The following is a 16159-nucleotide window of genomic DNA, read 5'->3' on the forward strand; positions in this document are numbered from 1 at the left end:
GCCAACATATAGAATAACACCCAGTGCTCATCCCATCAAGTGCCCCCCCTCAGTGCCTGTCACCCAGTCACCCCCGGCCCCCGCCCTCCTCCCCTTCTACCACCCCTAGTTCATTTCCCAGAGTTTGGAGTCTCTCATGTTCTGTCTCCTTCTCTGACATTTCCCACTCATTTTTTCTCCTTTCCCCTTTATTCCCTTTCACTATTTTTTATATTCCCTAAATGAATGAGACCATATAATGTTTGTCCTTCTCCGATTGACTTACTTCACTCAGCATAATACCCTCCAGTTCCATCCACATCGAAGCAAATGGTGGGTATTTGTCATTTCTAATGGCTGAGGAATATTCCATTGTATACATAAACCACATCTTCTTTATCCATTCATCTCTCGATGGATACCGAGGCTCCTTCCACAGTTTAGCTACTGTGGATATTGCTGCTATTAACATTGGGGTGAAGGTTTCCTGGCATTTCACTGCATTTGTATCTTTGGGGTAAATCCCCAGCAGTGCAATTGCTGGGTCGTAGGGCAGGTCTATTTTTAACTCTTTGAGGAACCTCCACACAGTTTTCCAGAGTGGCTGCACCAGCTCACATTCCCACCAGCAGTGAGAATGGGGAAAATTAACAAGGCAGGAAACCACAAATGTTGGAGAGGATGTGGAGAAAGGGGAACCCTCCAATACCTATTTTCAAACATAAAGCAAAAGTTGAATTCTTGAGTATGTTTCTGTGTTCTCTCTGAGATAGCAGGAGCCACAGGAAGCCTCTTGCATGGCCCCTTCTTCCTACCCTGCTCAGCTAGCTGGTTTGACCTTGTGCCTAGGTGGCGTTCTTGGTGGGCAGAGGCTTATTGGTCTCAGTCTCTGGGATGATGAGATGGTGATGGGACTAAGGAGATTGAGGGGGTGACTGGCATAAGAGGGCTGTGCCATTACGGCACAAAACACTCTTATCCTGGGATTGATTTCTCTACTGATTCTTTGGTCCAAAGCCAGTGGTCAGCCAGCACCACGACCAAGAAGACCACCCCCCGCCCCCATCACTCCACCTGTTCTACCTTCTCACCTGCGCTTGTAGCCTTACTCATTAGGCAGCATGATTTGCAGGGCTTCCCCTTTTGATTAGCTTGTTATCTGCCTTTGAAGCTAAGCCTTCATTAATGAATCCCCAGATGGGAGAGTAAGCCTGGCCATTGCCAGCACATCCGTCCCTCAGGGAATCCTTTACTTCCCATCAGAAAGCGGCAGACATTTGGCTTCCGTCCAGCCCAAGGCTTCACAATTCCACTTTGATAAAGCCTTGGAGAGTCTCTCTTTCTCTCTGGGAATCCACTTTCTCAATCACATGCATTTCAGGGCTAATTACACTGATTTAATGCACCTGGCTTTCTCCTACACTTAAAATCTCAATGGGAGAGAAAATACTTTGACCGATCAGCATTTATTGGAAAGCCAGAGAACCAATGGTGAATAGTCCATTCCAGAGCATGCGCTGGGTGAGAGGGAGCAGCAGTCACCTTCAGCCCTGGGGAGAGCTTCCTACCCTCCTGGTGCTAAAGGGCCATAAATCATCCTTAGAGTCTTAGAGCTGGGGCATCTGTGTGCTAGGGCTGTTTTCTAAAGATTTAATGTGGGGGGTGGGAGTTCTTTCCTCAGTAAACAACGATAATAGATTGCAAGTTAGTGTTGTCTCTGTGGGAGCCCATAGAGAGGAGTGGTAATCAGAATGGACTCTGAAGCCGGATAGCTCTGGGTTCAAGTCCTACCTCCATCATTGACTATGGATTTTAGATAACATAATTAATCTTTCTAAGCTTTAGTTTCTTTAGCTATAAAATAAGGGTATTACTACTTTGCCCATATAGCAGTGGTTCTCAACCTTAATCTGTATTAGAGCTACTCTAATACAAACTGGCCTCACACCCAGGGATACTGACATGATTAGTACAGCTGCATCTGAGGATTAGAAGGCTTAAAATCCCCCCCAGGCACAGTCGGGATTGAGAAGCATTACCATGAGAGCTTATTTTGAGCCTGAACAAGATGGCACATGTAAAGCCCTGCTACTCCAAGTGTGGTCTGTGGACCTGCAGCATTGTCTCTAACAGAGAACTTGTCAGAAATGTAAACTCTTGGGTCACATGTGATGTGGGAAACAAAGACAAAAAGAGAAATTAAATCTCCTTACTGCCTATAGCTCACTGACAAGTCCTTAAAACAGGCAGAGTGAGCTTCCTCTAGGAACTCTGCTGCCTCGATGTTAATACTTTGCTAAGGGCAAAAGGCAATCTTAGCCCAACCCTCAGGACCCTGTAAGTCTACCTTAACAAATAAAAATTCCTTAGGAAACTTCCTTTATCTCTACCCCCCAAGATATATGTTGGCAATCATCCCTCAAGCATTTGACCCACCGATAGACATCTGAAGGGTCTCATGACTAAGGTTTTATCAGGTAGTAGTAAATGACCCCTTCCCAACAATAGCTAGCCCCTCAAGGTCATGGAAACCTGGCTTCCAAATTCCTTAGGGACTTAACTCTATCACAACTTGAAATTATGTAATGGGCCACTCCTCATGACCCCAGGGTAGCTCTTTCTGCCCATAGGTCTTGTCCTCGGCTTTCATAAAAACCATTTTTTGTGCATGTGTCAAAGATGTCTCAAGAATTCTTTCTTAGCCATTGGCTTCAAACCCTAACATCTTTCCTATACCACCATCAGACATGCCGAATCAGAGTCTGCATTTTAGGGATGCCCAGGTTACTGGGGTCCATACCACAATTTGAGAAGCGCTGGCATAAAGCACCTAGCATCAGCCTGGCACCAGTAGAACCTCTCAGGGGAGGTGGTGGTTTTGTAAGTATTACTAATGTAAAATGCAGGCCGTGAGCTCATGGTGCAATGGATAGAGGGCCTGCTTGGAACAAGAGGCTCTGAGGGGAAACCTGCAAACTTACTGGTTAAGGAGGGGAGCTCAGCCATTCTGAGCTTATTTCCTCAACTGTATGAGGGGGAACTGTCACAACTGCCAACACCTCTTCTCAATTATTCAGGTGCTGTCAGGATGAGCCAATGAAGAGGAACCTGTTCATAAACTGCCAAACTCTGCAATAGTCAGAGGACAAAAAGATACTAGTATGGCAGTTTTGTCACTTTCCCTCTCCCTTAGCCCACCCAAAGGACCCTAAAACCAAAACCTCATTTCCTCTCCTCCTAGAGTAGAATCTTTCTGGCTGAGAGGACTAAATTGACCTACATCATAAAGGAATGGAAAAAGGAGACATCCGGGGGCGGGGGGGGGGGTGTCAAACAGTGTCAAGACTGGGGTAACAAGGAGGTGCTCCAAAACAATGGTTGGACATGTGTAAACAAAGTGAATGGGAGAAGAAAGGCTTCTAGGGTGTGGTTTATTTAGATCTCTTTCACACAGATTTAATTTCTTCCTTTTGTTCTTTCTTCTTTCTTTTTTTAAATTATTTTTGTCGTTAGAGTCTAGTTCCTGGAATGGGACATTACTCTGGGGTTTGACTACAAGAGTCCCACAGTTTAAGAGATTAGTACAATGACATCCGTCAGTGCCCACCAGTCAAATATAACCAGGCACACTTCTGTAGTCAAAGGGGAAGTGGGGTTTATTGAGCTCGCTGCAGCAAACAGGATGCATACTGCAGTGGCAGGGAGTGCCTCCTTAGGAGGGAGTTGGGAGAAGCTTAGTATAGCATTTGGGCATGTGCTAGGAGTTTACAAGGAGAGTTTAAGGAAACAGAAGGCCAGTTTTCCAACAAATGGGCTGTTTTTCACATTCTAAGGACATTATAGACTTTAGTGCTTATCAGAGCATAGATGAATTCTTGTGCTGGCTCATGCTCATTCCAGGCTGAGTTCACCCATCAAAACAAAATTGTTTCTTGGATTATAAATGCAATATCATCAGCTTTTCTTTTTTAATTTGCTGTGATCGTGTTTTAGGGAAAGGGTCTTCTCAGGGTGTGCAGGGACATTACTGCAATTTATTTGGATCAGTTTCTCTAGGTAACTGAAGATCTAGAAGATTGTATGTAGGCTTTTTATAACTCTCCATCGGGGTCAATTTGGTAAACTATATTTTTCTACAACTGTATTTTCTTCCTAAACCGTATTTTTCTAAATGCATTCATTTCATCAAGATTTTCAAATGTATTTCCATATGGAGTTGTGCAAAGTAGCTTCTTATGGGCTTCTTTTTAAAATTTCCTTTGATGATCTTTCTCTTTGACATTTCTAATTTTGTGTGTATGCTCCCTTTTTGCCTAATTAGGTTAGCAGTTTATCTATGTTATTGATTTTTTTTTAAAGAACTAGTTTTTCTGGGGCACCTGTGTGGCTCAGTCGGTTAAGCATCTTACTCCTAATTTTGGCTCAAGTCATGATCTCGGGGTCGTGAGATTGAGCCATGTGTCAGGCTCTACACTGGGTGTGGAGTCTGCTTGAGGTTCTTCCTCTCTGCACCCCACCTAGCTTGCATGCTCTCTCTCTCTAAAAAAAAAAGAAAAAAGAAAAAAGAAAAGAAACAGTTTTTCTAATTATCTTTTGTTTTTTTGCTTTCATCCTTATTCTTTCTGCTTTGTCTGGTTTATTTTTTGTTCTTTTTGTTTTTTTTAAAGTTGGTTATCGAATTCATTAACTTTATGTTTCATTTTTGTTGATTTAATTACATATAGATATGCTTTTTCTTCTGGGTTTATTGTTTATCATTAGCTTCAAGTGGATTCTACAATTCCACTTAGTATTTCTTCTATTTCTTCTTTGACTCAAGAGTTTGTTGAATAGGGAGTTTTTAAATTTCCAAGTAGGGGGGATCCCTGGGTGGCGCAGCGGTTTGGCGCCTGCCTTTGGCCCAGGGCGCGATCCTGGAGACCCGGGATCGAATCCCACATCGGGCTCCCGGTGCATGGAGCCTGCTTCTCCCTCTGCCTGTGTCTCTGCCTCTCTCTCTCTCTCTCTCTGTGACTATCATAAATAAATAAAAATTAAAAATAAAATAAAATAAATTATTATAAAAAATAAAAAAATAAAAAAAATAAATTTCCAAGTAGGGATCTGATTTTGTAATTAACTTATAGCATTTTGATCAGGATCAAATTCTTTACAATTTGTGCAAGTTTTCTTTGTGGTCTAAGATGTGGTCAATCTTCATGAATGTTCCATGTACAGGAGAAATTATATATCCTCCATTATTGAGATGAAAAGCTAGACTTTTATAAGATCTACTTGATTGTTGTGTTGCATAAGTCTTCTGCATTCTTACTGATTTTTCCCTAAGTGATCTGTTTGGAATTGAGTAAGGTATGTTAATCATCTACTCTTGATGTATTTTTTTTTTCCTTCTCCTTACATTCCTTCTAATTTTTGTTTTATAAAAGCTACTATTGGGTGCATAGATGTTAATAATAGCTCTATCTTCGTAAAGACTTTAGCCTTAAAAGTCTCTTTTTAAAAAAATGTTTTTGGGGGCACCTGAGTGGCTCAGTAGGCTAAGTGTCTGACTCTTGGTTTCGGGTTCAGGTCATGATCTCATGGGTTGTGACATCCAGCCCCATGCTGGGCTTCGCATTCAGCAGGGAGTCTGCTTGAAGATTCTTTCCCTCTGCCCCTTCCTCTATTTGCATGTGTGTGTGTACGTGCACATGCTCTCTTGCTCTCTAGCTTGCTCGCTCTCTTTCTCTCTCTCAAACAAATAAATAAAATCTTAAAAAAAAAAAAGGAAAATGCTTTTTGGGCTTAATTCTGCCTTGTGAGACATCAAGATTGAGGCTTCTGCCCTCTTTGCATGTGCATATGCCTGATATATCTTTGTCTATCCTTTTATTTTTAACCTCTGAATCCTTCTGGTTTTAGTTTTTAGGTTTTTTTTTTTTTAAGATTTTATTTATTTATTCATGAGAGACACAGAGGGAGAGGCAGAGACATAGGCAGAGGGAGAAGCAGGCTCCATGCCAGGAGCCCGACATGGGACTCGATCTTGGGACTCCAGGATCACGCCCCGGGTTGAGGGCAGGCACTAAACCGCTGAACCACCCAGGCTGCCTTTTTAGTTTATCTTATATACAGCATATTGTTAATTTGCTTTGTTAATCTGTAAATTTTTAAATTAAATTTATTGACATGATCATTATATTCAAGCTCAATTCTTACATTGTTTTGTCATATATTTTAAACATTTGTGTCTTTGTATATAGTCTTTTTTTGTATATAGTCTTTTTAAAAAAGATTTTTTTATTTATTCATTTGAGAGAGGGAACAAGCAGACGGGAGGGACAGAGGGAGAGGGACAAGCAGACTCCCCACTGAGGGGAGTGATCCCAGGACCCTGAGCCAAAGGCAGACCTTTAACTGACTAAGCCACCCAGGTGTCCCCATATATGTCTTTATATGGTTTATCTGTTCTGTCTTTGGAGGAGAAGAATTTTTGCTCTTAAGAAAGGTTTGTATTATTGTTCTAAGTTTTACCTTTATACCATTATCTTTACATAGTACTCTTAGTCCCTTCTTTTTTGACTATTGAATATTGGTGTTTTACTATAAGGAATACTGAAATTAATAATGTGATTTTCCTATCTCTTTTTCTCTCCCAGTGTTTGATTTGAGATATAATTTTTTATTCCCAGTCAATATCTAGTGGGCAATCAATGATTATTCTATTCTTTATACATTTCCTCATCCCTCTTATTTTATATTTGAACCTTATTTACACTGTTAAAGAACATAGCCATTACATACTTCCCTGTCTCCTTAATATAGCCACTAAAATACTGTGTTTAATGCTCATCACCAGACTTTATACCATGTCCCTTTAATCATTTTGCTTTGTAAGCCCATTTTAGAGTAGATTACTCAGAAAGGACCGAAGAGAACTATATATTTTAAGTTATTATGTATTCATAAAAGTTTGTCACCTTTTGAACTTTTTTTAAAGATCTTATCTATTTATTCATGAGAGACACAAAGAAAGAGGCAGAGAAGAGGGAGAAGCAGGCTCCCTGTGGGGAGCCTGATGCAGGACTCAATCCCAGGATGCCCTGTGCCAAAAGCAGACGCTCAACCACTGAGTCACCCAGGTGCTCTCTCTCTTTTTGAACTTAAAAAAATTGGCTAAATATAAAATTTTGGCTTATATTTTATGTTCCTTGAATGTCTTAATGATATTATTTCATTGTTTTCAGACAAAGTATTACATCAAAAATCTAATGGCAATCTGATCTTCTTTCCTTTATAAATGACTTGATCTTTTTGCCTGGTAGGCTTTTATCCCCCCTCAGTTTTGGCCATTTTAGGTTGATTTTCCCATATCCATGATGTGGCCACTCAGTATGTAGTTTTGTGTCTTTTTAATTTTATACTACAACTACAGTTGTAGAATCTGTCTCTTCCATTGTGTTGGCTTTCTGCATCATGGCTTCCTATTGTACATATATTGGATCATTTTTCTTGTTTTTTATATCAATCACTTTCTCTTGAATCATGTTTATCTCTTTTTGCATTTACTTACTTTAAAGATTTTTCTCTTTTACAAATTCTCTCTTAAACCAGTATTTATGGTAAAATTTTACTTTTGAGTTCCTTCTAATTTTATCTTCAAACTTCTAAAATAATTTTTCATAAATTTAATTCATTCTATGTTTGTTCCTTTCTTTTCAAAAATTCCTTTTGTTATATCATCTGTTTTCTTAATTTTTCTAACTTTGATTCATACTTTTATCACTTCCTTGATTTCTGTTAGCTTGTTTTAAAATATGTGGTTACAGGGACACCTGGCTGCCTCAGGCAGAAGAGCATGGGACTCTTGATCTTGGGGCCATGTATTTGAGCCATATCAGGTGTAGAGATTACCTGAAGGTAAATAAGTACATAAACTTTTTAAAATTATAATTATAAAAAAGTGTGGTTCTAGTCTTTATCTTATCTTTCTTGGCTGCATTTATTTGTTGCAAAACTGTTATTTTGCTCTTTATTCTCTTCTTTATAGTAATTTTGCATAGGAATCAAACTAAACTCTTTCTGTGGCTCATTTTCAAAAGTGTTTAGGCCATTCATATTCTTAGGATGAAAAGATGGGCCAGGACAACTTTAATGAATTCACAACTCTCAAGCTCCCTCTTCTGTTGTTTTGGGAAGTGATCATAAACATGGTTTCACTTAGTGATGCCTTTGCCTCTCCCCACCCCACTTTTATCTAAACTTTCCCTTCCTTTTGTCCCTATTGTCTCCGTTCAATTTGGACTCTATTTCCAGTATTTTTTCTAAGCCCAGGTTTTCCCTGAAGAAACAGTTTGAAGAAAGTGTCTAATTCTAAGGATCAGGCTTGCAGAGAAGTAAAAATTGGGGCCAAGATGGTGGAAAACTCGGGCAAAGCAGGCATCAAGTTGGGAAGAGTCCCACAGTATACCTGGAAAGAGAGGGGGAAAGGTCCACATCTTAGGTCTGGAGACAGAAAGGGTGGGGAGGCCAGGCAGCTGAGTACAGGTGCCTCTGGTCCCCACTTTTTCCTCTCATCAGAACACATTTTCTCAATTCCCCTCCAGAGCCCCACTTTTTACCTATTTCAGATATACTGTTGCCCAAAGAAGAGATGATAAATAAGAGTTCCTCAAATGGAAATGGCCTTAAATGTAGTGATACATATTTCATTTATTTAAAAGTGTATTGAAATCATACTATGTGGCTAGTACTCCCCACATGATAGAGATCCAACCTTTCTCAAGAAAGTGGCCAGAAAGAGGTAAGATGCTATCTGCAGTTTTGGAAACACATTTTTTAAGAAAAACTAATAAAAACACATCTATTTGGTGAGAAACTAATATATGACAAACATGTATATACATTATCTCATTTAATCCTCCTTAACAATCCTGAAAACTAGATAACATTATTCATTTGGGAAGGGGGGGGTCATTATACCTGGCTCAAAGAGGTTATTTAACCAATCCAAGATCATAGTAAACCCGTCTGGTTCTAGAACCCATGCTTCTGCCATTGCATAAATTTGCCTCTCAACTCTCAATATTGGACAATATTGGATAATAACCATATGATCTTGACCTCACCAGCATCCCTAGTTAACCACTTGAACTAAATGGGCTAAAACCAGTAAATTACAAAATGCCTTAAAAACGGGTGGAGGAAAGGAGGGAGGTTGGGTACCCCTGAAAGTTGTTTTGCCAAAATCACATTAAATAACCAGCCTGCAAATATTGTTCCATTGCTTACTTCCTCTTCCATCTTGAATGGCTCAAAGCTTTCCACCCTCTGTTATGCAGGGCAAAGAGCAGCCACCATGGAGGGCCAAGTTCTAATGCTTATTCTTTGAGGCTTGAAAAGAACGCTTGAAAAGAATAAAATAAAGCAATATCCACATATGAAAAGCACACAGTTGAATGGAAGGATTCTGACTGATTTCTTACTATGAGATTTTTTTCAGAACGCTGCTGCTTTTGTCATCTTATTGGCACTTAGTGAAGAGCGACAGTGGAAATAACTTTCCCAAATAAAAAATATTGGAGATTGATGACATGGGGAGAAAATACCCCAGTTCCATGTAAACAGAGGAAGATTAACACCAGGTACAGGTACCAAACTGAAAAGCCCAACAAGCTGGTATTAAGAGACTAACAATGCTTTCAAAATAAGTCACCCCTGGGGCTGCTCTAAACTGTGTTCAGTTATGGTGAGAAATGGCTCCAAGAACCTAGGCATGGGGGTGACGGGGCTGGATAACCATGACAAAGGAGTTATTAAGAATATTAATTAATAATTTAAAATATTAGAGGCTTCTTTGGTGATGCAGTCTTGATACTCTGGCACTTGTTCAGAATGTTGAACCCCCCAAAGCCAAAGAAATTGCTATGAATTAACTTGACTGCTCATTCTAGGCTCTGATTATATATAATATGACTTAAATGGTTCTGTATTTGTTCTGAGAGTGCATTACTTAGCAGGATTGTATTTTCTGTTCCTTTTGTTCCTTTAAACATTTTTTCCAATGCCCTTTAAGTGTTTTACCTGCAAAATCCCACTCCTTTGGGGTAGGAGGACTTGGTAAAGAAGGTGTGTCCATGGACCAGCCATCTAAGATGAAGCAAAATGGTTTCAGGTTATTGGGATGCTTGGCTAAGAAATGCAGATCATGGTTAAAATCTTATGGTAACAGATTGGACCCCTCTGAGAGTGACACCCCATACTACCTCCATGACTCTACTCACATCTTGTTCTGAAAATATTTAGGTACATGACAGTTGTCCTCAACTAGCATATCTCATCATTACACCTGTTGTTAACTGTATTTTTTGAGATATAATTTATATACATAAAAGAGTAGACATCTTAAGCATACAGCTCAGTGACACTGAACCTCTAAGTTGTACCTGTATAACTAGCATCCAGACCAAGACAGAATATTTCTATTACCTCCTTTTCTGCTCTTTCTAGGCAGTTGTTTCCCTTTTAAAAATCTAGCATTTTCTTTTTGTGATACAGCATTAGAAGTAAATATGTCCAACAACTCCACACCAAAAAACAAAACAAAACCCAAACCAAAAGAAACTAATTCAAATTTTAAAATGGGCAGACAACCTGAATAAACCTTTTTACGAAGAGGATGTATAAATGCCTAACAGGGGGCATCTGGGTGGCTCAGGGGTTGAGCGTCTGCCTTTGGCTCAGGTCGTGATCCCAGAGTCCTAGGACTGACTCCCACATTGGACTCCCTGCAGGAAACCTGCTTCTCCCTCTGCCTGTATCTCTACCTCTCTCTGTGTGTCTCTCATGAATAAATAAATAAAATCTTTAAAAAAAAAATGACTAACAGTTATATGAAAAAATGCTCCACACCACTAGTCCTCAGGGAAATGCAAATCAAAATCACAGTAAGATATCACCTCACACCAATTAGAATGTCTGTTACTGGGGACGCCTGGGTGGCTGAATGGTTGAGTGTCTGCCTTTAGCTCAGGTCGTAATCCCGAGGTCCTGGGATCGAGTCTCACCTTGGGCTTCCTGCAGAAAGCCTGCTTCTCCCTTTGCCTATGTCTCTGTCTCTCATGAATAAATACATTTTTAAAATCTTTAAAAAAAAGAATGTTACCAAAAAGACAAGAAGTAAATGTCAGTGGGCATGTGGAGAAAAGGAAACCCTTGTGCCCTGTTGGTAGAAATTCTTGTACAAACTGATACAGCCACTATGTGGAAAACAGTGTAGAAGCTCCTCAAAAAATTAAAAATAGAACCATGTGACCCAGTAATACCATTTGTGGGGATATATCTGAAGAAAGTGAAATCACTGTCCTGAAGAGATGTATGCACCGGCATGTTCACTGCAACATTATTCACAGCAGCCATAATATGGAAGTAACCTAAGTGTCCATCAGAAGATGAATGGATATATAACATACCCACACAATGAAATATTATTCAGCTATTAATAAAATCATGAGATACTGTATATATAATGGAATATTGTTCAGCCATAAAAAAGAAGGAAATCTTGCAATTTAGGACAACATGGATGGACTCTGAGAGCAGTATGCTAAGTGAAAATAAATCAGCCAGAGAAAGTACTATATTATCTCCCTTTATGTAAAATCTAAAAAAAAAAAAAAAAAGCTAGACTCCCAGAAACAGTAGAATGGGATGGGGCCGGGGGGAATGGGGAGATGTTGGCCAATGGGTACAAATTTCCAGTTATAAGATGAATAAATTCTGAGTACCCAATATTCAGTGCTGACTATAGCTAGTACTGTATCATATGCTGGAAAGTTGCTGAAAGAGTTGTTCTCATCATATCAGAAACTAATAACTATGTGAGGTGAAAGAGGTGTTAACTCACCTTATCATGGTAATCATTTCATAATGTATGCATGTATCAAATCTTCATACTGTATACCTTAGACTTACACAGTGTTATATGTCAATTGTATCAATAAAGCTGGAAAAGAAAGAAGCAGGTCCATAAAAATAATGACCATGGTAAAGCAGCCCCACCTCCCTTGAATGGAATTGTGGTTTTCAAACCAACAACAGAAAAGGGTTGCCATTTACAGGTGGTAGGATGTGCACCTAACTGCAAGTCAGAAGTCCGACTCTTTCTAGTAGAGACATCAGTAAAGAAATATTTGTATTTCTCCTAGCTCAGGTCCCTGGATGTGACATAAGCATTGGGGTCAGAGAGATCATTATTCTCTGAGAGAGGACTTGTACAGTTTTCGAATGTGAAGCCATTCTGAACACTTACAGATGTAAAGAAGGCCATCCCTTTTAACAGACGGGCGGTATTTCATGAGTTTGAGACGAAGAGCATATGGAGTGCGTTCTTGCAGATGGAATTCCAGCCTTAGCACCTACTAGGTATAAATCATTAAACAGCTAATGAAATTACTCTGTGCCTCAGTTTCTTCATCTGTAAAATAGAGACAATTGTAGTATGTTCCCCACATGAAGTTCTCAAGAGAGAAGAAGTTTATATGCAAAGATTTGAAACAATGTTAGATGCATGGTAAGGGTCTGATGATAAATGTTAGTCATTTATCATTTCCTCCCCCTCCTCCTCCTCCTCCCCCTAACCTCCTCCTCCTTCTCATCATCATATGTTCCTTCTTAATTTTTGAAAGATATGAGAAAAAGCCTTACTAGTCATATTGTTTGTTTATTCAAAATTTAAAATGCCCTTCATTTTCTGGTTATATAAATAACACCTGTTCATGGTTTTAAAAACTCAAAAAGTGGAGAAAAGAGTAAGGGACAATTTAGGAAAAGAAAAATTCTGAGACTCACTACCTGAAGATAACCGTCACTTATATTTTGATAACAATCTTTTCGTCTCTTTCCCTCTGGGTATACACACATACAAACTTTCAAAGGTGAGATTATATTACACAAGTTGTTTCATCCTGGAAACTTTTCTTCGTTTTTAGTCTCTCCCCCCACTTAGCTTCCATTCCCTGTTTTTTGCTCCTCCACAATTTTCTCTGTATGCACCTAATCATAAACATGTATGTGTTCACATAAATAAAGCCTTTTAAATATTTATTTTACAGAAACAGGATAATCATACATATGTATACATGTACGTATACATACATATACATATATAATATATGTATTAGATAGCTATCTCCTTGCATCTTTATTTTTCTTTATAACAACAAAAACCACTGGCTATTGAAAACATATGTGTCAGGCACTCCTCTAGGCACTTACATTGTTATATCAACTGATGTAGTTCTGATTCATATGTTTAAAAGCGACATAACACTCCCTGGAAAGAATGAATTTCCATGTATTAAATCAATCACCTATTAATGTGTATTTGTGATGTTTTAAATATTTTTCACTAAAAGTGTAGCAGATAATCGTTAAAAATAACCTAAAAGTGGAATTTCTAGGGTGAAGAGCATACATTTTATTTTAACTATACTGATTTACCCCCTCCACTGAGGGGTGACAGAATGATTATGTCCCATTGTGTCAGGTGTTCCTGTGACCTTCTGCAGAAATGAATTCCAGAACCTCATCACATCATGCAAAAGTACTGAGAAAGGACACTCAGAAAAGGGGAGAAATGTGGCACCTTCCACTCCCAGCAACTCCCCAGGCAACCCTAGCCAGGGCCCTGCACAGGAGGATCTCACCCCCAGCTCTGCATCTCCCCCACACACACACAACCCAAACTCGACTAGATCCCACTTTGCAGAGTTCAGAAATAAGGCTCAGGTGGAATAGAATTAGTTATACCTGATTCAGTGACGATGATGAAATCCTAAAAAAGAATCCTGTGAATGTAGATTTAAAGGCTATAGATTTTTTTCATAAATTTATTTTCTATTGGTGTTCAATTTGCCAACATATAGCATAACACCCAGTGCTCATCCCATCAAGTGCCCCCCTCAGTGCCCGTCACCCATTCACCCCCACCCCACCCCTGTCCACCTCCCCTTCCACCACCCCTAGTTCGTTTCCCAGAGTTAGGAGTCTCTCATGTTCTGTCTCCCTTTCTGATATTTCCCACTCATTTTTTTCTCCTTTCCCCTTTATTCCCTTTCACTATTTTTTATATTCCTCAAATGAATGAAAAAAAACTCGCACTCCAAGCCTCGCTGCATTCATAAAGTTAGCAGCCAAAGCTGGGAACAGCCCAAACGTCCATGGGCGGCTGGACAGACAAGCACAAGGTCGTGGATCCGGAGAGTGGGGAACTGCTCAGGAGTCCGCGTGTCCCGGCGTTGTTAGAGTCAACAACTGGACACCAAAAGCACAACATCGCTCCGTGGCAGGTAGGCAAACTGTGCCACGTCTCTGCAAATCATCTCGCAGACTCTCCGGCGCGCGAGCGGCGTCCTGCCCCGGCTGAGTCCGACGGAGACGAGTCCCGCAGCAGAGAGGTTTGAACCTGCAACCTGAAGCCCCCGGGCGCAGGCTCGCATCCGTTCCCTGAGGAGCACGCCCCGAGCACGAGCACCGACTGCATGCGCGGGGCTGCGAGGACCGGACCGGGGAGGGCTCAGCCCTACGTAGAGAAGCCGGCAGAGGAAGGGCCCAGGCGCCCAGGGAGGGAGAGTCGGGCTGTCGGCGGTGGCTGAGCCGGTCCTCAGCAGTGGGCGCGGCGTGGGCACCGTCGGGCCGCAGGGAGTGTGGGTGCCCCTGGGGCTCTCCATCAGTGCCCCCCTCGGGGTGGCCTGCCCGCCTCGCTGTCCCCACTGGCTGCCCCAGCCCACGGTGAGGAGGAAACAAAACCTGTGAGCAATCCTTTGGAAATGTCTGTAGAAAACTGACAGAGTAATTTCACGTCTGTTGAAATTAATGATAAAAGCAGGGAGTCTGCTTTTTTTTTTTTTTTTTTTTTTTTTTTTTTTTTTTTTTAAAGGCTATAGATTCTTGAACAATTCAGTGTTGTCCGGAGCTTCCAAGATGCATCTTCTAGACAGTGCATTCTATGGCCCCCAGGACTCCAGCAAACAAAAGCAGAGAATAATCATGGCCAGCCAGTCACTTTACCCAGTGTAGAAACAGATGTCTGATTCTAAAGGACTCCTAGCAGGCATGAGGGTAGAGAAGTACTCACCCTGCTCAGAGAATGGAGAACACACTGACAAGAGCAGAGGAGGAGCCCTTCACCAGTGGCTCCTACAAGAAGCTTTGAATGGCATCTCACATAAGATCACAGGTAAGAAGAATCTTTCACTCCAAGAGGGACTTCCCAACAGCCATGTTCTCCCCAAGAAGGCTGATTGAGTCTGACTGCTCCAGGCGGAAACCCCAACATCTCTCTCTTAATCCAAAAGATGAAGATGATGCTTCAACCATTCACCTCCAACATGTCCCAGCTGCTTGACAAGGTGGATCTGCTTTCTGTGGAGTTGAGCAAAACTAAAAAGCTAGTGAGTCCCAGGCACCCTCTTGCCCCCAAAGACCAATTGTGGCAATTGAATTCCAACACTGTAGACCAGAACTTGTTGGGTGGTGTTCCAGTTGTTTATTGCTGTATTTAAAACAACAGCTTAGAAGTTTAAAACAGCAACTGTCATTTTGCTCATGGTTGTGTAATTTGGACAAGACTTGGAGGGTGCAACTCATCTCTGCTTAATGTAGCATCACCCAGAGCAACTCCATTGAGGCTGACTATCCACTTTCAAGATGGCTCAGTCACTTGGCTGGCAAGTTGGCACTAGCTGTCAGAGTTGGCATCCTGGGATTTGGTTTTCTTTCCATGGGCTTCTCTTCAGGTCTTGAGCTTCCTTATGACACGAGATTTGGGTCCAAGAGTAAGTGTTCTGAGAAGTCTGGGCAGAAGCCAAAAGTTTTCCTATTACTTAGTCTCAGGAGCTCCAGAATATCCTCTCACTGCATTCTTTTGGACAAAACAATCACTAAGTCCAGCTCAGAATTAAGAGGAAGGGAATTAGCAGCCACCTTGCAATGGGAAGAATATCAAAGAATTTAGTTCCATCTCAAATCTACCACTAATGGTGACCTGCATTGGCTTATAGCTCTTCCTAGAGGAAGCTTCAAGCGCACCTAAGCTGTGTGTCATTGTGCCTCAGCAGTAGAATGCTATGCTTACTCCGTTAGGACAGAACACTGGAGGATGACAGGAATGCAGACAGACATTGAAAGCCATGTTCACCAA

Source organism: Canis aureus, chromosome 26, assembly GCF_053574225.1.
Source record: "Canis aureus isolate CA01 chromosome 26, VMU_Caureus_v.1.0, whole genome shotgun sequence".
Lineage (NCBI taxonomy): Eukaryota > Metazoa > Chordata > Mammalia > Carnivora > Canidae > Canis > Canis aureus.